Raw genomic sequence first — 27,603 nt, 5'->3', positions numbered from 1 at the left:
TCCCATAACACTAGAACCAGGCGTCATCCCATGAAACTGATTGTTGGGAAATTTAGGAGCAGCAAACTTACCTTTTCACACAATGCATAATCAACTTGTGGAATTCTCTCCCACAAGATGTGGTGACAGCCAGCAACCTGGATGGCTTTAAAAGGGGCTTGGATAACTTCATGGAGGAAAGGTCTATCATCAGCTACTAGACAGAGGGCTATAGGCCACCTCCAGCCTCAGAGTCAGGATGCCTTTGAGTACCAGTTGCAGGAGAATAACAGCAGGAGAGAGGGCATGCCCCCAACTCCTGCTGTAGGCTTCCAGCAGCATCTGGTGGGCCACTGTGTGAAACAGGATGCTAGACTAGATGGGCCTTGGGCCTGATCCAGCAGGGCTGTTCTTATGTACTTATGTCCTTTCCTCTAGGTCTTCCTCTAGGTCCCTCTCTACTGGATTCCTACGACTCATAAATTCAGATCTGCTAGAGACTCTTTCAGTGAAATGTTCCTGGTTTCTCCCAGGAGTATTCTGGGCTGCACAGTCAGCCTGATGTATAGGGACGTGCATGGAGCATGATTCGTGCACATCCCAACTGATGGCAGCTCCCCACACTGACATAGCACATAAACACTCTGGGCACTCACATACCTCTCGGCTTCTCTGGTTGTTGGGGTGGGCATGGCTGTGGGGGCTGTCATGGAGAGCGCCTTCTGCACTTCTGAATTGACAGCTACAACACTGGGTGTGGGTAACTCTGATAATCGCAGCTCTAAATGTGGCAGGAGCCTTTCTCCAGAGATTTTGGAGACAGCAAAGAATTCCTCTCAAAGAATGGCATGGAAATATTAGTCAGGTAGAGTGAAAAGACCCTTTTCTCTCTTTGCGCATCCCAATAGAAGTGCCATACTCATGACATGTGACGATTCCCCAACTCAGAGCATGCTGTTAATGGAGATCCCCTTCTCTGTGCTGCCGAGTCATGATTTTACAATGCACCCCATGATGTCAAACAATAAATTAAGAAGGCACCAGTAATCCTGCCTGATCTTTAAATATTCTGTGACTCTGTGGTTCAACCATTAAAAGAAACTAGAGAGGCTTTTTGGATCATCTGCAGGAAGGAAGGTCATCATGATAGTTGTTGCACTGCTACAAGTAATTTGAATGTGCTCTTCATAGAGAGATACTTTTCATTTTTCCTTAAGGCAGGTGTTCTTAAATTGAGTCCCAGATGTTGTTGGACTTCAACTCCCATAATCCCCAGTCACAATGGCCTTGCTGCTGGGATCTGAGCTGTCGGTGACTGCCATGGTCACGAGCGGGGTGTGTGTGGGGGGGTCTCCTTCGTCTCTCTCTCCCACACCAGACTCCTGCCGGTTCTACACTGGCCATTTCAGTCCATTTTGTGGCCGTCCCGGCCCTTTTCCCGGTGGCAGCAGCCATTTTGGAATCCGCCATGCATGCTCCCTGGCCATTTGTGTGGCCTAGGTCATGGCCCAGCCATGCAAGTGGCCAGAGAGCATGCATGGCAGCCTCCAAAATTACCACCACCACCAGGAAAAGGGCCTAAATGGTTCAAAAATGGGCAGAAATGGCCCTTGCAGTCCCGGGGGGAAGGCCAGCAGGAGGAGAGGGGGACTAAGGAGACCCCACTTCCCATGGACCGCTGGACCCACAGCACCCCCAGAGGCCACCAGACCTGCAGCAACTTTTTTTAAAGTTTAGTTTTTTAAAGTTTTTTAAGTTTAGAACACTTGAACTGGCCCTCAGCCAGCGAACCAGCTCCCCCCGCCAGCTGGCTCAGGGCCAGTTCGGGAGGAAGCATAGCATAGAATTAGGAAAGGCATTGAAAATAAGAATGCTAATATTATAATGCCCTTATACAAATCAATGGTGTGGCCACATTTGAGGTACTACGTACAGTTCTGGTCAGTGTATCTTAAGAAGGATATAGTAGAACTGGAAAAGGTGCAGAAGTGGGCAGCCGAGATGATCAGGGGCCTGGAGCACCTTCCTTATAAGGCAAAGCTACAGCATCTGGGGCTTTTTATTTTGGAAAAGAGGCTCCTATGGGGAGAGGTGAGAGAGGTGTATAAAATTATGCATGGAGTAGAGCAAGTGGACAGAGAGAAAGTTTTCTCCCTCTCTCACAACACTAGAACCAGCGGTCATCCCATGAAACAAAAGGAAGTACTTTTTCACACAGTGCATAGTTAATCTATGGAATTCTCTGCCACTGTGGTGACAGCCATCAACCTGGATGGCTTTAAAAGGGGCTTTGACAAATTCATGGAGGTCTATCAATGGCTGGTGCCTTTGGGCCACGTCCAGCCTCAGAGGCACGATGCCTCTGAATACTAGTTGCAGGGGAGTAACAGCAGGAGAGAGTGCCTGTGGGAGGGTGCCCCTCACCTCTTGCCTGTGGGCTCCCCAGAGGCATCTGGTGGGCCACTGTGTGAAACAGGATGCTGGATTAGATGGGCCTTGGGTCTGACCCAGCTGGGCTGTTCTTGTGTTCTTTTTATCAGGGGATACAAGTTTGAGCACCCCTGCCTTAGAATCCCCAAACCAGCCCCGAGTCAGCCAGGGGGGTTCAGCTCGAGGTCGAGCTGAACCAGGCCTGGTCTGGCTCAAGGGCAAACCCTTGGTTGGACTGTGTGTTCTCCTTTCTTTGAGATTCTAGGGATAGCTCTAATGGGGGGTAGGTTATTTGGAAAGGTGCACATATTCAAAAAGGCTATGGAAATATTTCCTTGTCATAAGTCAAGGGGCAGGATTGGCTCACACACCTGTGCTGGAGGTGATGACCATGTTTAGTACTGTAAAGTATTTACAGCCATAGCTGTGTCATAGAGTACAGCCTTTGCACGCAGAAAGCCCAGGTTCATTTCTCAGTATCACCAGTTAAAGGGCAAGAAGTCTCCTGGAAAGTTCCCAAGTGCCTGGGTTGGCGATTGCTGGGCATCTTTCAGCCTTCCTTTCCCCTTATCCTCCTATACAGTGCTATCCTACCCAACTTCCAAAGCTGGGTAGGGCAGGACTGTCGCCCTGTTCACACACAATCAAAAACTGGATAGAAAAGATGTCCCACTCACCTTTTGGGGATCTGTGCGCATTCCCAGTTTTTGATCACATGTAAGAGAGGAGCTGGGTAGAATGACACTGTCCTATCCAGCTCTTGTATGCAGCAGTTAGAAGGGAAAGGCTCCCTACTCAGCAACTCTCTCACACACAATCACTCCGCCATCCTCCTCTCTAGTTGTTTGCACCTTAGCAGGTCTCCCCTGAGCTGAGCAAAGAGGCACCTTTTTAGACTGGCAATTCTCTTTACTGAGCATCCCCGCCACACAGCATCCCTCCAGTGGCTTGTTGCTGGTCACATTTATTTATTTATTTATTTATTTATTTGATTTGATTTGATTTGATTTGATTTGATTTGATTTGATTTGATTTGATTTCTATACCACCCTTCCAAAAGTGGCTCAGGTGGTTTACACAGAGAAATAAATAAGATGGAACCCTGTGCCCGAAGGGCTCACAATCTAAAAAGAAATGTAAGATGAACACCAGCAACAGTCACTGGAGGTCCTGTGCTGGGGCTGGATAGGGCCAGTTACTCTCCCCCTGCTCAATCAAGAGAATCACCCCGTTAAAAGGTGCCTCTTTGCCAAGTTAGCAGGGCTAACTTGTAAGGATTGTAAGCCTTTTGGGGACAGGGCACCATCTTTATTTATTTTTATTTCTCCGTGTAAACCGCTATGAGAACTTTTGTTGAAAAGCCGTATATAAATATCCATTGTCGTTATTTGCTCGCACAAAATCCAAAATCGGGAAAAGTGAAAAGTGATGGGTTACTCTCAGAAAGCAAGAGCTGGTGGCCAGCAGGTGGAGCTGAGGAAATCGTGTGAGTTCCCTGCTGGCCGTCTAACTAGCGTGTAAGATTGTGTCCTCTTTCCACTGGGAAAGAAGCCTGCAGGGGTGTGTGGAGGGTGAGTAAGCTCTTCACATGACACCGCTTATTGGCATCTGGAAGGATGGTCTTGCCAAAGGTCTGGCCATCCAGGACGTGAATTTTAAAAATAAAATAAATAAGTGCCTCTTCTCCACAAAGAGGAAATGGGGAAATGTGGGAGGGATTTCCCTAGTGGACAGTATGAACTGCCAAAATATAATTTCTTTAGGCTGCAACGGGTCTCTCGTGCAATTGATCAAAGGACACAGTGAGAAATTCCACCCTGGAGGAAGCTGGGAAGTTCCCGGACATTTCGAGTAATGGCACAAGGTGTCCCTGTGCATGGAGTCCCATGTCCCATCTAAACACTTAACTTGTTTATCTGGTAGTAAGTTTTGTGGATGTGAAATCCCCATGGGGAATATGCCCTGTATTCTTTCCACTCTGCAATATTCCCAGGCATATCTGTCTACTGTTTTAGCATCCATCATATCAGGATTCTCACAAGCATGGCTTTACCCTTGAATTGAACTCCTGCTATACACTTTTCCCTGTCAGTGAATCTCTCTCTCCTACGCCCCCCACCACCAAGCAATGAATGAGTTCCCCCCCCACACACACACACACAAAAACAGTTGTACCCAGGCAACCAGAGGGCTTGGGAAAGAAATGCCTAATATATACCATTCCATTCCATCATTCTTGCATCACAGTTCTTCCGATGCAGTTTATTCCTGGCATCTGTCTTTCATTGAGATAGTAACTAGCATGTGAATTTGCTAACCCAAATGGGGGAAGGAATGTGGGAGTGTTGTGGAAGGGAAATAGGCATTTCTCCTCTTCATGCAGAAATGAAACTGTGGGCCCAGGAAGGGGCCATAGATAGGTGGTAGATCACGTGGTTTGTAGGCAGAGAATCCCAGGTTCCGTCCCTGACAGTCCTGGTGGAAGGCCGGTTTTGCAGCCGCGAGCATGAATTATCCCCTTTGCTAAGCAGGGTCTGCCATGGTTTGCATTGGCATGGGTGACTACTTGTGAGCCCTGTCTGCTGACATTCCCCTTATGGGATGGGGCCATCACTCAGTGGAAGAGCATCTGCCTGCAGAAGGTCCTGGGTTCACTCCCTGGCAGCATTTCCGGGGAGGGCTGGGAAAGACTCCTGCCTGAAAGACTCCTGTCTTTCCTTGGAAAGCCTCTGCTAGTCAGTGATGATGATACTGAGCTAGATGCACCAAGGGTCTGATTCAGTACAAGGCAGCTTCCTATGTTCCTGTCTCCCGCAGAAGAGAGCCTGCAGAATTGTGCATGTCAGAGCAGCCAGCACTGGCCTGGATGGACCAATGGTTAACTAAGGCAGCTTCATATGAAATGTGGTTTGGGGATCTTTCAACCTGATCCATTTTACCCCACCTCGGGTGGAGATCTTTGGTGCTGACATTGTGCAAGGATTTACCAGGTAGTACGATGCTGAAAGGCATCATCTCATACTGCGCTGGAGGAGGCAATGGTCAACCCCTCCTGTATTCTACCAAAGAAAACCACAGGGCTCTGTGGGTGCCACGAGTCGACACCGATTCGAGGGCACACTTTACATTTACTCTGCTGATCTATACTGATGTGATTCTTTCACACTTCATTCTTAGGAACAAGCTAAGGCAGATGCATGTAACAGTCTGCCATCTCTTCTCCCCCACACCTTTTTCTTTGATAGTTTAGTGAAAAGCAACTGTGGGAGCTGTGAATTTGCTTGGTAGAGCTGCAGGAGGAGAGGTGGTGATTCTTTCCCTGGTCAGGATAGCTCTCCTCAAGCCCTGTTTATTTCTCTGTGAGTGGAGAAGGAGCTCAAATGAGTCAATTTCGACAGGAAAATGGCATGCAGAGAAAGGAATTAACATAGGCATCCACCCCCCACTCTTCCAATCCAATCTGCAGCTTCTCACAGCTGCCAAAGTTCTTTCCAGAGCTAATGTGTATGAATGGGGGACAGAATTTCCAGGTCACCCTGAATAACTGACATTATTAGCAACAATTTATTGCATTTTATTTTAAACTAAAGGCATGTCTAAAGGAACAACAGCACTAAGAGATTGATTGCGGAAGAGGAAACAGGAACATTAAACACCTGCCCAATAAAAACGCAAGGCTTGCTCTGTCAGAGACGCCATCTTTTCTCCAAGGTCTCCAGACGGGGCAACAGAGAGCGAAGGAAGTGCCTTTTTCCTTATACAAACTCAGCTGTTCCCTCTGATACAACCAACCCGGTGACCCATCTTGCTTGTTCTTCTTGTTTCCTTTGACAAGGCTGTTGTCAGTAACTTATGCTTTTCCTCAGTCTCCAAGCCCGAAGGCCTCCCCTTTTCTGTTCTGTGTCTGTGTGACAACCTGTCTAAGCAGGAAACGAGCAAGGTCAGCACCCAACACAGCTTTCCCCAGGCAGCAAGACATCACAGACCGCTAGAGACATAAACTTGTGCTGTTTCAGAGAAGCTGTGGCTGTGACAGCACTGCGTTGCTCAGGATAAGCCCGTTCATTGCATTGTGCTTTCTTAATGTTCTCAGTCAAGTGTGTGTGTTGGGGAGGAAAATCTATGCACTTAGTTGCCTCTGGAATATGAATTAGGCTCAGTGGTTGCTGTACTGTGCAATGTTCTGTCTGTCTTGTAATGGAAGGTGTGCACAGTTCTACAAGTGCGCTCTTACGCAGAATGCAAGAATTGCACAAATGCAGTTGTGCAATGGACAGCCATTGGAAATCATAGCCATCCATTGTGCATCCATGTTTGTGCAGTTCTTGCATTTAGCATAAGAGTTACCTTTGCAGTGGGCAAAAAGGCACTTTTCAAAGTGGCGATTCTCTTATATTTAGCAGAGGGAGAGCAACTGGCCCTATTCAACACCAGCATTGCACTCTTCTAGTGGCTGTTGCTGGTGTTTAGCTTGTGTTCTGTTTTGCATTTTTAGACCATGCGCCCTTTGGGGGACAAGGAACCTTCTCCTCCTCCTCCTCCTTCTTTGTAAACCAGTTTGAGAACTGTTAGTTGAAAAGCGGCATACAAATAATAGTTGTAAGTACAGTGTGTGTATTGAACATATCATGTGAACAACTGTACTTGTGTACTTGTGTACACCCTGGTGTCCCAGGCTGAGGCAGTAGCCAGAAGTGCCTTCTATCAGCTTCAGCTAATACGCCAGCTGCGTCCGTTTCTTGAAATGAATGACCTCAAAACAGTGGTACATCTGCTGGTAACTTCCAGACTGGATTACTGCAATGTGCTCTATGTGGGGCTGCCCTTGTATGTAGTCTTGTATGTAGTAGGGCTTGTATGTGCATTGAACATAATGTGTGAATAAGGCTATACCTTCATGTTCTCCCCAAGCTTTCACACTTTGCATAGGGAAGGTTTTTTGGATTGTTCATCTGTTCATCTGTATAGAAATGTCCATGTGGAGAAGGTCATTTGGAGTGGATCACACAATGTGATTGACATCCTGACTAAATTTCTGAATGGAAGTCATATTGAAATTACTACTGTGTAATGTCTACCACAGGTCAGCCACTGGCTCTGCCTCCAACTATCATCCTTTCATCTGAACCTTTGGGGAACATTAAGTGTGGTATATGGGAATTTTGTGATTAGAAATCCCCCCTTTTTTCTATCTCAAAAAACAGCCTGCCACCCGTTCTCTATTTCAAAGAACAATTCATTATTTAGCATTAACATGGAGCTGGTTTTTTATCAACTTAATAAAGAACGCAGTTTGTTCTAAATTTTCAGCACTCTGAGGTAGGCCAGTCACTGACTGCAGTGAACACACAATGACATGGCTGGCCTCTAGAAAGCAGTCTTCTTCCTCCTTGCAGGCTGGATAGTGGATTGCACTCTGGAACTACAGCTCCCATGATGAAGCTTGTTCTTGGAGCCCAAAGTTCACCTGTGCCCCTGCACAGCCACTTTATTGTGTGTTCACTGCAGTCAGTGGGCACTGGCGCATGCGCGAAGCCTTTTAAAGGCAGGGAGAACATGCCCCCATGTCTGACATCAATCTGAATCAGACATGGGGGTCGGGGCCAAGGGTCTGTGGCAGTGGCCAAACATGGGCTACCTCCAGCCTTCCTCGATCACTGAGGAGCAGGCTGAGCCTTTTGAAGCAGAGAACAGCCAGGCCTGTGAAGGTATGGCCCATTCTGCAAAGATTTCTCCCTAGAGTTGAACAGGCTGTCTGTCTGTCATCACGACTTCTTCTTCTTCTTCCTCCCAACCTCCAGCAAAAAAAGGCAGGCGAATGCAAAAATATCGTGAAGAATGGGGAAAGGAGTTTTGTTGGTTGTCTAAAGTGCATGATAATGCTTTGAAAGCCCATTGAAATATACGCAACAGAGACTTTTCAGTTTTGCATGATGGAGTGTGTGAGGTGAAATAGCATGCCGCTGGAGAAGGTCACATTCACAACATGAGAGGCCAAAATCAAGTCCTATCCAAGTTTCTAATTAATGAAAGTTCATCAGAAACCAAAAAGGTATCTCTTTTTATCATCCCTTGCAGTTGTACCAGTTAAATGAAAGAGTGAAAGAGATTTGAGGGAATCTCTCTGATGACAAAGCTACTCTCACTTTATATGAAAAATGTTTAAAACATTAGTATTTTATCTATGCTGTTAATATGTGTATATTGCTGAACCTAGGTGGTTGCAACAAGCTTCCTTGTTTTATTTATTCATTAAAATTTTTGTACCCTGCCTTTCCAGCAAGCTATTCAAGGCAACCTACAATACCAAAATTAAATATGGAGTAACCAAAAATACTGCAGGAAGTAACTAAAAATACTCGTGGAAAGGAAGAGATGCACTCTAAGGGCAAAAAACAACTTTAATTTAACCTGCTATCTGTTTTAAATGGGTTGAGATTGTATTGTTATCAGCTATGTTGTTTTCTTATAACAAGCCGACCCCCGCACAGAGCATCTGTGCGTTTTTTGGGGTCGGCAACCTCTTCCCCCCCGCCCCCCAGTCTCCGGCCAGGCCGCCGCCGGCCTCTGCATTCAGGCCGGGCCCGCTGCCACCGGCCTCCGTGGCCAGGCCCTCTGCCGCCCTGGCCTCCATGGCCCGGCAAGGCCCTCCGCCACCTCTGTCCTCCACCACAGACGCGCCTCAGCCAATCCGGTGCGTCCCTCCGCTCCGCTGCCCAGCCAATCAGCTGGGTTGCCGGGACGCATCCCCACAGAGGCACGTCTATGGGGATTAAATATATAGATGCTACTTTTCAAAATTGCTGTTGTTTGTTGTGGGGTAGCATTCAGACAAAGTTACTCACGAGAAGCACCACTGAGATCACTGAGTTATCTTTACTACTGTAAGGCCCATAGATTTCAATGGAACTTAGTTATGGCTAACTTAGTCTGAATGCTACCTGTGAATTTTGGAACAAATTGCTTAGAAAAGCAGTATATAAATATATTAGATAAATGTAATACATTACACTACTCATAAATTAGTGTTCATGTTCTGACAAACACACATAATGTCACCTTATTAAAGTTTTATCGTGAGGCTGTTCTCATGCACAGCCTAACCCAGGGTAGGGATGCCCAGCTTGGTCAGGCTGTGCATGAGAACCATGGGGATTGAGCCCGATTCCGGTGGGGCTGAGCTGCCTAGCCCGGCTTTTTAGCTGAAGTTAAGAGAGTGAGCACTCCCTTACCCCCGGCTACCTGTTGGTGTGCGATCACAGGCTGCTTCCAGCCCGGCTGCACACAGAGACAGGAGCCTAGAGCACCCATCTCTCAGAATCCTCCAATGCATTGTGGGATTCGTGGCGGCCGGGACGCATTGGCCCGGCCTCCAGAGCTGTGCATTGCACCTCGCAGTGCTGCTCATCTGGGAGTGTGGTCCGCTGGACAGTTCAATACAGATCTCGTAATAGTTCCATATATTGCTGCAGTCATAACACCAGAAAATGCAGGAGCTGTGGAAATTTTAAGCAGGAAAGTGAATACACCCACCAAAAAAATGACTGGATTGCAGTAAAAAGACTGGGTAGGTACTTTGAAGGTACAGCTCACCTAAAACTTAAATTGCAAGCAAGTCGTAATCCTAGACTAGCGGCTTATGTGGGCAGAAGACAAAAACAGATCGTAAATCCACAAGTGGATACCTGTCCTTTTATAAGTGGAGCAATTATTGCACTCAAAAGAAAAATACTGTTGCTCTTTCCCCTACAGAGGCAGAATATGCATCAGCCACTCAGGCCTGCCAGTTGCTGGCATGGATACATGAATTGTTGCAAGACTTTGGAGCTGAAGAACGTAAGAACAGCCCTGCTGGATCAGGCCCAAGGAAGCCCATCCAGTCCAGCACCCTGTTTCACACAGTGGCCCACCAGATGCCTCTGAGACGCCTACAGAACCCAAACCAGCTGAATTGTTTGAGGACAATCAAAGTTGCATTTTGCTTTCACAAATGGAAAAGACAAAATCTGGAACAAAGCATATTGACACACAAAATGCTATTATGTACATGATGTACAACAAAAGGGTTTGGTGGAGTTGAAATACTGTGCAATGGAGACGATGATAGTTGATGGATTGAGAAAGCCATTGCCAAGAGATCATTTTCTTGCACTGCGAGAGATGATGGGAGTTGTTGATCACTACTCGAGCAATGAGAATGAGTGTTATAAGCAGGGATGTGCAGAACGGTTCACAGTTGGAACTTTCTGACTGAAAACCGGTCCATTTCAAGTGTTCTGAGCTCAGAACAGGACGCCCTTCAGCTGAAGGGCCTGTTCCAAGCTTGGAATGGAATGACCACGTTCTGACTTGGAACACTCAAAACATACCAAGCACCATTTTGGATTCCAAAATGGCACTCTTCTGGCCTCTGGGAAAACACAGCAGCCATTTGCATGGTCAGCACCACCATGCAAATGGTTGCCACTCATGCGCAGAGACCAGAAAATACTGTCCAGTATTTTGGAGTCCAAAATGGCACTCAGAATGTTCCAAATTGGAATGGGGTCATTCCGTTGGAACAACTGGTTTGGGGGATTTTGCGTTCCGTTCCGAGATTGGAACAGAATGCAAAATCTGTTTCATACACATCCCTAGTTAGAATTGGAGAGCTGGTCTTGTAGTAGCAAGCATGACTTGTCCCCTTAGCTAAGCAGGGTCTGCTCTGGTTGCATATGAATGGGAGACTAGAAGTGTGAGCACTGTCAGATATTCCCCTCAGGGGATGGAACCACTCTGGGAAGTGCAGGAGGTTCCAAGTTCCCTCCCTGGCTTCTCCAAGATAGGTCTGAGAGAGATTCCTGCCTGCCACCTTGGGGAAGCTGCTACCAGTCTGTGAAGACAATGATGAGCTAGATGGACCAATGGTCTGATTCAGTATATGGCAGCTTCCTATTTTCCTATATTCCTATGAAGTGAGAATTCTGAAGCATTGCTCTTAGCACCACAGTAACCTCTTCTGGCCACTAGATGCATGATGAGAAGTTAATAGATGTTAACCCCTGTTAACTGGGCAAAGAGGCACCTTTTAACATGGTGATTCTCTTTATTTAGCAGCAGGAGAGTAATTGGCCCTATCTACCCCCAGCACAGTACCTCCAGTACCTCTGGCTCAGGGTGGTTTACACAGAGAATAACAAATAAATAAGATGGCTCCCTGTCCCCAAAGGGCTCACAATCTAAAAAGAAACATAAGATATACACCAGCAACAATCACTGGAGGTACTGTGCTGGGGGTGGAGAGGGCCAGGTACTCTCCCCTTGCCATATAAAGAGAATCACCACATTAAAAGGTGCCTCTTTGCCAAGTTAGCAGGGTTAAAAACACCAACTCTAGATTGGAGTTAAAGAAACAGAACCTCGGGTCGATCCCTCTGTGGATTTAGGGTTTAGAACTTTAGACCTACAGACTGGTTTTAGATTTATGGCTTTAGACTTCCCGACCTCCCCTCATAATTTCTTTCTATTCTTCCCCTTTCCATCTGACGCTGTGAGCATATACACAGTTCCTTTAACTCACTATCAGTAACAGCCATCTTTGGAGGACAAGCTTATGGGTCCAAAAGCCTAGTAATTAAACCTTCCTGGAATGAAAATGGCATAAGAACATATGAAGGGCCCTGCTGGATCAGCCCAAAGGTTCGCCTGATCCACCATCCTGCTTCCCATAGCAGCCAAACAGATGCCTTTGGGATGTCAAATTGCCTGCTCCCAGGTGGGCAGGGTGAGATGAACAGGAGAATGTACCAATGAGAATACAGTCACTCCTCTCTCTGATGTGTTCAGGTTTCTGTCACGTGGCTCCAACTAGTGGTGGCTGGTGGACACTGAGACCAATAGGGTAGAGTGGAAAGTGGAAAATACTTCTAATGGCATTTCAGTCCCCAAATAGCAAAGCAAAACCAGTTTGGTGAGAAAGCAGCAAAGCAAGAGGTCTTGAGACAGTTCTTTAGTACTGAAGAACTACAAAGATTTATTTAAAGAAAAGGTTACAAGTAAATGTGAAAGAGTCTGTAGCTTAATTTCAGCTGTAGCTCATGGCTGAAGAGAGAGGCCAAAACAAACAGCCATCTCTGGAGAGACAAAATGGAGACTAACACTGGAAGAAGAAAGAGGGGAGGAGTCAAGCACTTTTATCCATGACCCTCAAACCTCCCAGTGGTCACTATGAGACATTGCAGCTGAGAGCTGATGCTGCCAGGGTCCTAGCTCCAACATTTTCCACACAGGGCTTTTAGCTCAAATCTCCTCCAGAATGGAAGGTGTGTGTTCACATATCAGCTAGATTTACCCCGAAGTCCCTGCGAGCTACCAGGGAGCACTTCACACATAATTTGGGTTTTTCATTGCATGTTAGGGTGTAGCTTGATTTATATGCAAGGTTTTAAAAACCCACTCTTTGTGTCAGGTTTTTTTAGCAACTTTGAACTCGCAGTAAAGCCTCGCAGTAAATTCGCACAAAGCCTGCTGTGTGAGAAACCCCCTGGTTAGTAGAAGCTCCTGCCATATCCTGGCCTCTTGCTGTGCCCTGCCCCTGCCACTCAGTTGGCCAAAAACTTTCCATGCCATTGCTGATCCCTCAAATGGCTGCCCCGTATGCACATTGGCCAGCTGACGGGCAGGTTGTGTGGTAGGATGTCAGGTGGCAGCCGGGGGAGCTTTTACTGATCATTTAAAGAGATACTCCACCTTCCGTCTTGCCCCACCTTGCCTAGTATCCACCAGCTGCCACTGCCTGCAACACGGCTCTTGGGAAATCTCATCAGCTCTTTCCCTCAGGAAGAGTAGTGCAGTGTTTTTCTTGTTTAAATGAGAAAGAAAACATACTGGCATGAGATCCTTTTTATAAACCGTCGTTAAAACTAAAAGATATTTGCCTTGCCTCCCCCGTCTTTCTTTCTCTCCTCCCGCTCATCAGAACAGATTTATTTTGGAGGAGCATCAAACGCTGGCATCTTCTCTACCACTGCAACCTTCGGCCGCTCGTCTATTTTTTATCCCGGGAAAGACGTTTAGCAGAGCACACGGCAGAGATTTATAGGCTGGAGATGATAAGCATGGGAGGGAGAAGGCAAAGATGGGGAAGGGTCTTGAGAGGACACAGAACTATAAAACAGGACAGAACTGGGTCTTTGCGAGCCAAGGACATTTGGGGGACCTTAAATCAATCAATAAATTGGAAACTTCAGTATAGCAGAAGGCAAGGGATCTGCTTCTGCTTGAATTTCATAGAACAACAATGCTCCTTAATCTGTAGCAAAATGGACTGAGGTCCAGTCATGCACATCGCTCATTACTTAATGAACTTGCAGAATCACTTGGTGACTTCATGTGTGGAACAGTCCTTGCAGCCCACATGTTAGAGAAGTTGTCCAGTATTGTCTCGAGTGCACTCTTTGCCAGAGGACTTGGTTTACCCATTCCGCTTTGAGTCATTTGGTGCTGAGTCATCAAGTGATGTGCATGCCTTTGTGAGTCCAAAATTTTGAGTTCCTCTATTACCCTTCAAGCTGGAGTTAGGGAGACGGGATTCCAATCAAAGCCATGAGGCTGAACAGATACAGAAATGGCTCACTTTTTAAATATATTTTGGAGTCTCACAAGCAATCCTCCCTTTCCTGACACACGTACTGTCTCCTGGTTTTGATTTAAAGAATCCTGGAGCTGGGGGAAGCAAAAGACATAGGAACATAGTAATACAGGAAACTGCCTTATACTGAGTCCGAGAGGGAACGTGGAAACTTCTGCATGCTAGCATGCAGATACTCTTCCTAGAGCAGCCCCATCTTCTAAGGGGCATCTCTTACAATGCTTACACATGTAGTCTCCCATTCAAATGCAAAGCAGGGCAGATCCTGCTTAGCAAAGGGGACAGTTCATGCTTGCTATCACCAGACCAGCTCTTCTCCCAGCCAGCCCCACTTGACCCAGTACTGGGTCAGCTCAGTACTCTCTACAACAACTGGAAGTGACTCCAAAACATCCCAGGCAGAAGTCTTTCTCAGCCTTGCTCCAATGGTGTTCAGCCATTGTGGCTGGGGATGGTGGGAGTTGTAGTCCAACAACATCCCAAGGCTGAGAGCGAAGAACAGCTCCCTGCTTTAATGGGTGGTACAGGGGGATGAACCTTGGATCTTCTACATGTAAAACATGTTGGCTGAATTCAGATGTACCTTGAAACCAGAGCTGAACGGGGCAGAGACTGGAACTCCATTACGTCCTAATATGCGCAGTTGCGGTTTTGAACTAAAAGCCACCTGCAGTTTGCCTTTGCCAAACTCCAGTTTGAACCAAAGTTCGCAACTGAGACCTGAGGTTTAATAGCCGAAGCAATATGTCCAAATACAGATGATGCCATAACCATAGTTCCATGCATTTTTTTGGAACCGCAACCATAGAGACAGCGGTGCAGACCCACCTGGAATCACGCCCGCTCCATGCCTGGGGCGATTCTTGCTGGCTGCCTCTCGGAGGACTTGCCCCGGGCCTCTCCCATCTCCAGTCCAGCAAAGCAGTTATCCAACAACAGGGACCCCCACCACCTCCCATCCCAAGCTTGTCAGCCTGTCAAGCAGCAAAGTAACATAGGGGCATTCCCTCTCCCCACGCTGTCCCTTGCTCCCACTTCTGGCAAGCAGGAGGGAAAGAGGACGAGATGACAGGATGGGCACTGAGTGCTTTTCTCCCCGAGAATGAAGTAGCAATGATGTCTGTTCACAAGCACGCCAGGTAGCAGCATGTGCAGGGAGCCCCATTACAGCACCGTGACAGCCACATATGTTAGGGCAGGAATACCTGGGGTTGGGTTTAAAAGGCAAGTTTTCTTGTCAATGGGGCTATTCTTACGACCATCAAAAATTGGGCTAGGCGAGCCGAGTGGTTTACAAGCAGGTAACCAGCTTAATTGCCCCTGCCCTTAGCCGAAGTTAGCGGAACGAGTGCTCCGCTAACCCCATCTTTGTGCTCGTGTGTTGCCGCACTGTGGCAACTCACGAGTAGACCCCCGACCAGGAGGCTAAGAAGCAGCCTCCCGGGTCAAGGGTCTCTCCAGGGTCTCTCCATGCTGGAGCTTCCGGGGGCCGCGCGGGCCCCAATCCTCCCAGCCCCCACCGGCTCCGTAACGGAGCCAGCGGTTGTGTGGACTGTTGTTGTCCCAGAGCAGACTGCCTGCTTGTGTGCGGGGAGAGCGGGCTAAACCCACTCTCCCCGCTCACCCTCCCCAGGCTGTTCTCACCGATCGTGCGAAGAGCTTCAAAATCTGTTTTTTGAACAAATAAGTTGGGGAAGGGGGAGGCCCAGCCCTTTCCCCTTAGGGGTACCTGTGTGTTTCCTAGGCTTACTCATGCGAAGGGCCTGGAAGCAGGATCAGTATTTCCCCAGTGAAAGGAGATTCAACATATGTGATTACTCTGGATGCTGATCCCGAGCAAACCGCTCGCTCATGAGAGTGTAATGCCATGCAGATACCCCCTCACACCTCATAAGAACCATCAGTGGGGACAGCGGTGTTGGGCAGAATCACTAATAATGTGTGATGGCAAAACAACCCCTTCTCCCATGGACCTTTCTCTCATGAGAATGTCAGGCCATGGGGGCTCTATAACAGGCCAGGTTGCTCTATACAGGAAGCTGCGGGGATGGGTACCTTGGCAACTGTTCTCCCTATCTTCGTGACTGCCAATCAAGTAGCTGTCAAAGCCTGTCCCCAGCCATCCCATCCACCCATGTGCACCTTGCTTGGGCCCCAACGTGGCAACCACGCTTTCCTGGGGACACTGCAAATTAGGGCTGCTCTCTCACATTCTCCTTTAGATCCATGAATATATGCACAGTTCAGCGGGTGTGGGAGGACAAGCAACTTTCTCCTGCACCCTAGTTACTAGCAGTTTGACATCCAGGGACATTTCTGAATCCCAGACATGACATCAGGCAGGCCCTGAGCATGAGCAAAACCTACCCACATTGTCATTTCATTCCATTGACTGAGCACACCTCCACAGCACCCTTGGTGTGTTTTGTCCAGTTGCACCACCAAATATCCCAGAGGTTTCAGAGGAGGAGAAATATTGGGAGGGGGGAGAGTTGAGGTTGCCACAGCACTCTTGAGCACAGTTCCTCCTACTACTCATTCCTTTCCCCTGTCTCCTGCTCCTTGAAGGAATGGGGAAAAGGAGGAGCCATTCTCAAGAGTGATGTGGAGTTGATCCGTTGAGTGGGTTGATCTATGGGGTGTTGGCAACCTGTTGTGGAGGGTGGAGGCGGGTCACAGAGAATATGTATTGCATGAAGAAGATCCCAGGGTCATTCCGCATCAACACCCAAGTAATTCAGGGGCTCTCAACCTTGGGGCCCCCAATGTTGTTGGGCTACAACTCCCACCATCCCCTAATGGCATTAGAGCAGGGGCTGCACAATATTGGCCTACAGCTCCCATAATCCCTTGCTACTGGTCATTGTAACTGGGGATTATGGAAGTCTGACAACAGCTGGAGGGTCAAGGTTGTGTAGCCCGGCATGGGAGGGCCTTTTCTAGAGCTTCATCACAAATCTCCCTGCAGGAACGTTCTTCTTGGTGTCTGAATTCACTCCTGCTTTGGTGACTATTTTAACTCTGCTGCTCTTGGGTGTTCAGGGTTTTTTTTAAGTGGATTTAATTTAGGGCTGCCGAACTTTGGCCCTCCAGCCATTTTGGGACTACAACTCCCATCATCCCCTGCCAAAGTCAGCAATAGTCAGGGATTAAGGAAGCTGTAGTCCAAAATCTGCAGGAGGGCCAACGATGTGTAACACAGGCTTGGTTTCATTGCTTGTTCCAATGGATGCTCTTCAGTTTTAATGGGAATTTGCTATATTAACAGTGGCTCACGTACTGTGCAGTGTTAAGCAGATGGCCACACAACCACACTGCTGTGTGGGTCTGAAGCACAACTCTGACACAGCTGAGCCAAGGTGACTACCCTACCCAGCTCCTGTCTCCCACACAATCACTTCTCCCTCCTCCACACTCATTGTTTGCACCCACACAACTGAAAACTGAGAATGTGCACCACTCTCAAAGCTGGGAAGGATGCTTGTCCCACTCAGTTTTTGGTTGTGTGAACAACCTCAATATCTGGGGGCCAAGCTCAAGAAGACCCCCATTTAAAAAGCCATCAGAAGCCATCTGAGGTAGTGGCTATCACCACAGCCTGCAGTACATTTATTGCAACTTTCAGAACACATAAAACATAACAACACAGGAAAATGCCTTCAGGTCTTCTTCAGTAGTCAGAAAGAAGCAAGAAAATGGTCCTGGTCCAACATTTGGCTTCTCCCTTGGCGGGTCACCTTTCACCTTGCTTGGAAGGATCCGCTGTCTGCTCTTTGATGGGGCTGAAGACTGCTGAAGCAATTTGCCAGCTTCTCTGTGGCTCAGCTAGAGGGCATTCTGACTGGGCCCAAGATAGAAAGTTTCCCAGAACGCTCAGCCAGTGGGAATGTGGCTATTTACAAAAAAGAACCCTGCTGCATCAGAAGTTAAAATAACAGGAGGGAGAAGGAGAGGCGAGTCATTCGGACTGTCCTATTTGAGGCTGCTGTTTCTTTTGAGTCCTAGAAAAAGAAAGGAAGCCTGTTCACAGTAACTGGCAGATCCCTTTAACTGACCCTGCTCCTCTTCATTTAATAGCAGCCTGGGGAACACAAATTTAGCAGCTGAGTCCCAGGGAAACTTTCACCTGCTAATGTTCTCCTTGTTGGACTGATGTTAAAATGCCCAGGAGGAAGTTGACAAATAAGAACTCTGCTTTGGAGGGGTCATAGAGGACATGTTTTACATGTAGAAGATCCCATGTTCATCCCACTGTACCACCCATTAAAGCAAGGGTTCTCAACCTTGGGTCCCCAGATGTTGGGCAATCCCCAGCCACAATGGCTGAAAACCATTGGAGTAAGGCTGGGAAAGACTTCTGCCTGGGACGGTGCGAAGACACTTCCAGTTGTTGTAGAGAGTACTGAGCTGACCCAGTACTGGGTCAAGTGGGGCTGGCTGGGAGAAGAGCTGGCCTGGTGGTAGCAAGCATGAACTGTCCCCTTTGCTAAGCAGGGTCCACCCTGGTTTGCATTTGAATGGGAGACTACATGTATGAGCATTGTAAGAGATGCCCCTTAGCGGATGGGGCTGCTCTAGGAAGAGGATCTTCATGCTACCATGCAGAAGGTTCCAAGTTCCCTCCCTGGCAACACCAAGATAGGACTGAGAGAGATTCCTGCCTGCAACCTTGGAGAAGCTGCTGTCAGTCTGGGTAGACAACACTGAGCAAGATGAACCAATGGTCTGACTCAGTATAAGGCAGTTTCCTATATTACTATGTGCCTATGTCTTTTGCTTCCTCCAGCCCCAGGACTCTTTTAAATCAAAACCAGGAGACAGTACGTGTGTCAGTAAAGGGAGGATTGCTTGTGAGACTCCAAAATATATTTAAAAAGTGAGCAATTTCTGTATCTGTTCAGCCTCATGGCTTTGACTGGAATCATGTCTCCCTAACTCTGATTGATTATCACACTGAGAGATTATCCCTTCTAACTGTGCAAAGATGCACCCTTTAAAGTGGTGATTCTCTTAAATTTAGCAGCGGGGGAGCAACTGGCCCCATCCAACCCCAGCACAGCATCCCTTCAGTGGCTGTTGCTGGTATCTGCCTTATGTTTCTTTTTAGACTGTGAGCCCTTTGGAGACAGGGGGTCATCTTATTTATGTATTAATTGTTTTTCTATGTAAACTACTTTGAGAACTTTGGTTGAAGACCAGGTTCAGATTCAGAGTAGTAGTTGTCGTCGTCATCATCGTGGTATGAAATCTGGGTAAGAGCCACTGTCCTACCAACTCCTGTCTCCCACACCATCACTTCTCCTCCCTCTTCCCTAGTTGTTTGCTCCCACACAACCAAAAATTGGAAACATGCACAGCTCTCAAACCTGGTTAGGACACTTGTCCTACCCAGTTTTCAGTTGTGTGTACAGCATCATTGTTGGATTACAGCCCCAGTAATCCCCAGCCTCTATGGCCTTTGACCATTAGGAAAATAGGAAGCTGCCATATACTGAGTCAGACCATTGGTCTATCTAGCTCAGTATTGTCTTCACAGACTGACAGTGGCTTCTCCAAGGTTGCAGGCAGGAATCTCTCTCGGCCCTATCTTGGAGATGCTACCAGGGAGGGGACTTGGAACCTTCTGCTCTTCCCAGAGCAGCTCCATCCCCTGAGGGGAATATCTTCCAGTGCTCACACATTCATAGTCTCCCATTCATAGGCAACCAGGGTGGACCCTGCTTAGCTAAAGGGACAAGCCATGCTTGCTACCACAAGAACAGCTCTCCTCTCCATTATGGCTGGGTTGCTGGGAATTGTAGTCCAACATCTGGGAACCCAAGATTGGGAAACCCTTTGCTAGCCAAATTCCCAGAAGGTGTATCATTAGCTATTAGCTAAATGGAACCTATAGTTCAGCATTGGGGTCAAACTATCTATGAGCTCAGAGATGCATAAATGCCATTCTTTGTCTATTGTGGAGGCTAAACAAACAGTCATGAGAGCCATTTGGATTGGGACTGAAGTGCAGGGGTTTAGCTCTTTGCCCCTGGGCTAATTCTCCAAGGTCAATGCCCTCTCTTGGAGCAGCTGTTATGGGTACCCATTTGTTTCCCCCTCCATAGCTAACAGCAGCTCAGGGAGATTATTTGTACTGAGGAACTGGCACAAGAGCAAAAGGTTAAACTCCCTCCCTTCCCGCAACATGGCCCTGATCCAAACCAGGTTTCCATGAGGCCATTCTTGGACAAAAAGGGGCGGGAAATAATGGCTGACATGCAGAGCAGCCATCTGACGCTGCAGCTGAGCTGCGTCTCTGCACAAAGAGACTGCTCTGCAATCAGCCAGAGTTGTGCTGAGCAGCAGAGAATGCCCTACTTCCTGTATGGGGGCAGTGGGGAGCAATTTGCTGCTCTCCTCTGCCCCCATCAGAGGCGCACCTAGGTAATTTTGGAGTCTGGACCTAAAAGCCTTCGGAGACAGCCAGCTCCCCTCCACTGCAAGTTAAGCATCATCCCCCTGCACACACACACACACACACACACACACACAGTGGCACAAACAGTATTTTTAACACGTGGGTTCTTGAGGGCACAAACAGCTAACTCACAAGAATGTAAGAATAAAAAAACAGGTATATTTATGCAAATATGCATTAGCAGAAACATTTCAACACGCAACTTAACTTATTTCCATCCAACAAATTTCTTACCCCACTCCACACTCTGTCTCTAAAGCAAAGGTCATGCTCAGCTGCCTGGCACAGGTCACAATCACGCTCATCCATCCGGTATAGCGCAGGCCAATGGCACAGAATAGCAACCACACTACCTAGAACAGACTAAAGATGCTTTAGGGGGGCAGGGGGTGTAGACAACCTGGACTTTGGCCTGGACATCCAGGGATAAGAGCGCCTCTGGCCCCCATAAGGGGGACAAAGTGCTTTTTGCTTCCCAAGAATATGTCCCTGAGGGCTGCACAACTTTCAGGGCCATAGTTTAGGAATATAGGAAACTGCCTTATACCAAATCAGACCACTCGTTTTTCTAGCTCAGTACCGTCTACACAAGCTGACAGTGGAGCCCTACCTGGAGATGCTACCAGGGTGTGGACCAGGAACCTTCTGCATGCAAAGCAGATGCTCTTCCACTGGGCTGTGGCCCCATCCCCTCTGGGGAACATCTTACAGAGCTCACATGTAGTCACCCATCCAAATACAAACCAAGGTGAGTCACACTTAACAAAGAGGCCAATTCATGCTGACCACCACAAGGCCAACTCTCCTTCCCTGAAGGGGGAGGCAAAGATCCCATGGCAGCAAGGGAGAGCAGTGAATATTTATCCCATCCCATTGTACACTCTGCTTCTCAGCAATACTCTGGCTGAGTCCAGAGCAGCCTCTATTCATAGCAGATGTAGCTCAGTTGCATCCTCAGATGGCTGCTCTGCATGATGGACACTAGGAGATGCAGTCACACATCTTCAGCATCATATCTATTTTGGCCATTAGTGGGTATCTGGATACCGGTTGCTGGGGGAATACCAGTTGCAACCAGTATTCAGTGTATCTGAATACCGGTTGCTTGCAAAGAGTTGTTGCCCTCATGCTCGACTTATGTGCTTCCTGATAGCATTTGATTAGCCGCTGTAGGAAACAGGATGCTGGATTAAAATCCCCCTATTTGATCCAGCAGACCATTTCTTAGTTCTGACTTTTTTGTGCAGGTCTTTCCTAGTCTGGTAAGTGATCATTCTATCCATACTCCAGAAAATGGTTGGTAACTTGCCCGTGTGTGAACAGAACAGATGGAATGATAAAGAGTGGGAGTGAATAACAGGCAGTCAGCACAAATCTAGAAAGAAGACTCCAGCCCCAAAGATTTTGATGGTGGGAAATGCTGTTTATCCAGCTTTGGTCACATTTTGACCTCTGTCAAATACAGCAATTGAGTGGGTGATGTGGTGGGAAAGCACACAGTCACTTGGAGAGACCATCAAATCTCAAGCTGCTATTTGACAATTCTTTGCCGTGCCAAGCAGCAGCCATGGGGTGGTGGTGGTGAGAATCCAGATTGAGACCATGGTGAAGAAAAAGGATTAAATCTCCCCTTCCCCCACACTGTGGTACACATCTGGCACTTCCCCCAGCTGATAGTTGGTGAAGAAAAGTTAAGCACATCACGGCCAGTGATGCATTGAAAGTAACTTGTAGTTTGGCCCATAGTTGCTTAGCCACTATGACACAAGGGTGTGGTAACATCTGGCACTACTTTCACCATGTCCTCCTGACATCATGGTGCTCCTCACCCCACTGTCAAGCATAATGAGGTCATAAAATGGGGGAAGTGGGGCTACAGAGAAGATGAACCGATACATGGCTGCCATATTCAAAGGAAACCCCAAATCTTTGGTAACGACAAATTCAACCCAGAGAGGTCATTCACACAATCAAAAACTGTGTTCTACCCAGGTTTGGGATCTGTGTGTACTCCCAATTTTTGATTGTGTGGAAGCAAGGTTAGAGGAAACCCTGGGTAGAAATGATTGTGTGGTAGCAAGGTTAGCGGAAACTCTGGGTAGAAGTGATTGTGTGGAGGCAAGGTTAGAGGAAACCCTGTGTAGAAGTGATTGTGTGGAAGCAAGGTTAGAGGAAAACCTGGGTAGCTTTTTCTCCTACCTTGCTTCCACACAATCACTTCTACACAGGGTTTCCTCTAACCTTGCTTTCACACAATCAAAAACTGGGAGTACACACAGATCCCAAACCTGGGTAGAACACAGTTTTCGATTGTGTGAATGACCTCTTAGTGTTTTGAAAGAGAATTGTTTTCTGTTTCTTCTCTCCATAACATTCATATTTTTATAAATCTCCAGCATGTCCTTCCCTCCTCAGTCAACGTTTTCTTAAACCAAAAAGACCCTGAATTTTTAGCATGTGTCTATGAAATGCTCCAGCGTCCTGATCATTCTATTATTTGATTAAACATTATTCTTTTCATCTGTACTGCTTCCAATTTCCAGTTCCAGCTCTGTTATTTTGAACTCTGCAGAATTTTGCTTCCTAATTAGGTACCATATCTGTAGTCTTCTCTGTTGCTTCTTATTTGTTTTGTTTTTTTAGAGTTGAATTCTTTTTCTTTTCTTTGCATTCATCTGCCATCAGAAGTAGAGTTTGTGTGAATCCAGAGACAGATTAAGTGCAGAGTGGCAGGCAAAGACAGAAAGGTATAAAGAAATATTCATAGAGTGCTAAGTCACCAGCAAACATTAGTAATAGACCCAGCAGTTTAGAAGATAATCATATTGTTGCACAATAAGACAGGATACAAAGCACAGCATTTTTAATTACTGAGCACAGGCATTGCCCTCCAATATTTTTCAGAGAAAAACAAGGACACTTCTTTTCTGAAAAAATAAGTATGATGATGACCAGGTCACTGATTTTAGAATTTAGAGAATGCACTTCTGCTAGACAGTATCCAAGGTGTTGTACAAATAGTTAAAGATCAAGCTGGTAATAATATACCCCTCTTTTCTATAATAAACTATGCCTTAAAGTAGCCTAGAAAATCATAAACATAAGAAATAAACGTATAAAATCACAATTTAGATAATAATAATGTAGCCACATTGCAGACTTCTTAACTGTCAAACCATGCTAAAAACTACCAAATGGAATTGAAAAGAAATATTTCTACAATCAGCACATCGTCAACATATAATTTCCTTAAGGCCAGCAACTCCACATGAGACAATGAAATTAAGGGTGTCTTCCAAGGATGTCTACTTTCTCATATACATATGGAAGCTGAAATTATGCAGGTGGGGGGGAACGGAGGTTTGGCATGGTGGGGCATGTGCGGGGTGGCTGCAGGAGACCCCCCCAAAAGCAGGTTTTGGGGGGCCTCACAGTGGGGGGGCTCATGGTGGGGGCGGTCCACCTGCCCCAATTACCTAAGTGTGCCCCTGATGATGTGTGTATACACACACTTCCTCATGTGATTGGGCAGCTGGTCAGACTATAATATCCAAACAGACCCTTTGTGATTTAAGCAAACCACAGTTGTTTGAGTTCATATGTTATGGGGAGCTGGTTGGTTAATGTAACGATTAAAAAGGGGTGGGGGGAATAGAAAATCCCTCCTCTAGCTGTGAGGAGTCTCAAGTAGGCTGCTGTCATCCACTTTTTAATATGAGCAGATTCACGCTTCCCAGGGAATATTTTGGGAGAATCAAGTGGAAAACACCTCCCTGCAAGAAAGGCTTGAGCAGTCTTAGGCTTTCAAGAGCATGTGACTAGGGCAGGACCCAATAAGGGGTGACACTCTATAACAACAAGGTTCTACTAATAATTGTATGATAAGGAAAACTATAGTGGCATCAACAATTGCTGCTTCCATCAAAGTAAATCTCTTCCCCAGGAACTACAAGAACCATGCAGTTGGATCCAAACACTTAAACAAAAGTAAATTCCCTGACGCGTCTAGCTAAACTGGTCTCTCCATATCCTTCCTACTTACTTCCCGGTAAGGAACTTTCAGTTGATTCCCAGCCCAAGGCTGTTAGGCTTCCCTTTCCCTATAGTAATTGCTAATCAGACCTCCTTCAGAGGCCTCCAGGTAAGAATTGAACTCTAACACACTCCTCGCCTACTCCTCTATAGTCTTCTGTAGGCCGAGGCTGTTCTGATGATCAGCCAAAACCGGGCTAAGAAAGCCAAGCCCGGTCTCGGCTGATTGTCAGAACTGCTGGGAACTGTGTGGCTCCCAGCAGCAAACCCACCACTGGAGCCTGCCTTTAAAATGAGGTTATGGGAGCAAGTGCTTCTTTAGAGCCCCCCCCCCCCTTTTTAATCGTCTGCTAGCCCCAGCTGCTTGCAGTCGGGGCTGAGAGACTGCGGGGCTCTCAGCCAGCATCAGGGGAATTGTGCAGTGCATTATTCATTCATTCATTCATTCAATTTTTATACCACCCTTCCAAAATTGGCTCAGGGCGGTTTACAATAAAACAAAGACAGTTAAAAACAAACAACAATTAAAAATTATAAAATACCAAAATCATCAAACAATAAAACAATTTTAAAATCCTGAAAAACAGGTACAATTAAAACCCTTTAAAACAATTAAAAAACCCTGGAAGGCCAGGCCAAACAGAAAGGTCTTAAGGGCTCTCCTACAAACCAATAAAGAGTTCGAATTACAGATTTCTGCAGGGAGTGCATTCCACAGTCCAGGAGCGGCTACAGAGAGGGCCCGCCTCTGAGTCGCCACCAGATGTACCAGTGTGGAGACGGACGTGTGGAGATGTACCATTATGTGTGGACGTGTGGAGACGTGTGGAGATGTACCAGTCTGGAGACGGACCTCCTCAGATGACCATTATGGGAGTAGGGATGTGTAAACAGGTTCAATTGCAAACCTGTTTGACATCAAACCAGCTTGGTTTGATGGTTCAATGTTCAACCGACCCCCAACCCCCGGCCTGTTCAGGGGGTCCTAAGTAAACTCACCCCATCTGGGGGGCGCTACCACAGCCATGGGGGGGGTTCCCTTGGGAGATTTCCCCTCCCTCCACCAGCCTCCATTTCTACCCAAATCGCCCAGTTTGGGTGGTCTTTGGCCTGTTCTGGGCCTACCTTCCATTGCAGCTGCCATTTGGGAGGCCGCCGTGCATGCCCAATGGGCCTCTCTGTGGCCAGGTCATGACCCATAACTTTGGCCACTGTATGAGATAGTCCTGGAGGAGCGAAGCTGTCCCAGCTGAGGCAATGAGGAGACCCAACTGTTTCCTCCCTCCGTCTAAGGCAAGTGCAACAGCTACTGCGGGAGGCAATTATATGAGGAGGGGCATCCCATGGCATCTCATTCCAGTCCGCCCAACGGAGGGCACCTTGCCAGCTCCCTCAGCCACAGCCTGGCGGAATGACCAGTTATGAAGGCAGCACTGAGAGGGCAGGTGTCAAATGCTCAACACCTGCCAGCCAGGCTGACGGAGGAGGGCCGCCTTGCTCTCTTGCCTCTCTGTCTGAAGCAACTAACCGGAATAGTCATGCAAAAGTAGGAACAGGGACAATTTTGATGGTAATTCCCAATATTAGCACAAAATTGGAGGGGGTGGGTGTTTAAGAGTGTTTTCCTAAGAGATTTGTATAAACACACAATGGAACAGAGTAAATAGGGTCCTCAGCTTACCCTAGGGACACAAATAGGTTGTATTTGTCCTTAGACTTTCGGCTTCCCAATAATCACATGGGAGAAATGACTGTGGTTGCTTATTTAAAGCTCTCAAAGAGAAGGCATGATAAGCCTAGTGTTTAATATCTCTTAAAATACCCAGAGCCTCACCTATCAGCTGTTGTGGTTGCAGCTTTATTTCTTATGTTATGATTTATATCCTGCCTTTTCAAAATCTTCTGAAGGCAGCTTACAAATATAGTCATGGGGTGGGGTGGGGTGAACAAATAAATGTTAAAACCATGAACCACAAGTAAACAAAATAGAAGATCACTGGAAGATTCCCGCCCTCGCCCCCCACCAAAAAAACCCCCGAAGTTTCAACACAAAACAAAAACAGTAATAATAATTCCTGTTGACATTCTGCCCGGAGCTTTGGACAAAGTACATAGTTCCACATAGTTCTTCTGCTTTCCCCCAGTTTATCCTCACACAGCCCTGTGAGGTAGGTTAGGCTAAGACAGAGTGACTGGCCCCGAGGTCACCTGGTGAGCTTCATGGCTTAGCAAGGCTTTGAACCCAGGTCTCCCAGCTCTAGCCCAGCTCTCTAACCACTACACCACACTGTCTCTCAGTAACCTGAATTTTAAAACTCAGGCAAATAAAAACTGTTTCTTCTGGTATCTCACTCAGACCTGATTTCAGAGGTCTGCCAGATCAAGCACTGGTCTGGGTTCCAGTGTCATCTGAGAACCCGTGGAAAACTTCTGGGGCCCATTTAGGGAGGGTCAGGACAAGGCAGTACCATTGCAATTCTCTCATGCTGTCACTGCCTTCTCTAGGGTGAACATAGCCCAATTTAGACAGTATGCTGCACGAGTGTACGGATGTCTGTACAAATGTCCATGTGTCCATGTGAATGACTGTACCTGTGTTCATTTTAAAATTGAACTTGGAGACAGGCCCTTCAAATGCATGATACGGATAGGAAGTGTACTCCTCGACCTGCATTCAACATAACATATGAATGACTGTGCCAGTGTACAGATCTGTACCTGTGTACGCTGTACACTTATTGTACGAGTGTTGAACATAACGTGTGAATGGGCCTCCTGTGTCCTCTTTTCACCCAGAATCCAAGGAAGGGCCTCTCCAGATAATCTCTGAGCACAGGTCGCTTCCTGTGGTAGTAGCAAGCAGCCCTTACAATAATCTGGTTCCAAGCCAAATGAGGCCTTATCGGTTAATACCAGCACTTCGTGCTGCTCCCAGAAGTGGCTGAGGAGACAGTGAAACTGTTTTTATACTGGTGCGGTTTGTTCCGCAGGGCAGCCCACAGTATTGCAGCACCAGAGTGAAGCACAAAATGCTGCCTTGCCCTACACCCAGACCAACTCTTTCCAGTTTGGAGAA

At 47.1% G+C, this 27,603-nt stretch overlaps 1 long non-coding RNA gene across 1 annotated transcript in view; it reads right to left on the bottom strand.

Annotated features, from left to right (window-relative positions):
• LOC128324936 (uncharacterized) overlaps positions 1 to 25,803 on the bottom strand; it is a 29,609-nt gene extending 3,806 nt beyond the window's left edge. The window contains exon 1 of the long non-coding RNA XR_008307171.1: positions 25,653 to 25,803. This is a non-coding gene — a long non-coding RNA (uncharacterized LOC128324936). The remainder of the gene's footprint in view (positions 1 to 25,652) is intronic.
• Between the last annotated feature and the right edge of the window lie 1,800 nt (positions 25,804 to 27,603).

This window comes from Hemicordylus capensis, chromosome 4, assembly GCF_027244095.1.
Source record: "Hemicordylus capensis ecotype Gifberg chromosome 4, rHemCap1.1.pri, whole genome shotgun sequence".
NCBI classification, from domain to species: Eukaryota; Metazoa; Chordata; class Lepidosauria; order Squamata; family Cordylidae; genus Hemicordylus; species Hemicordylus capensis.
The sequence above is the reverse complement of the archived record's forward strand: the minus strand, read 5'-3'. Positions and strand labels throughout refer to the sequence as shown.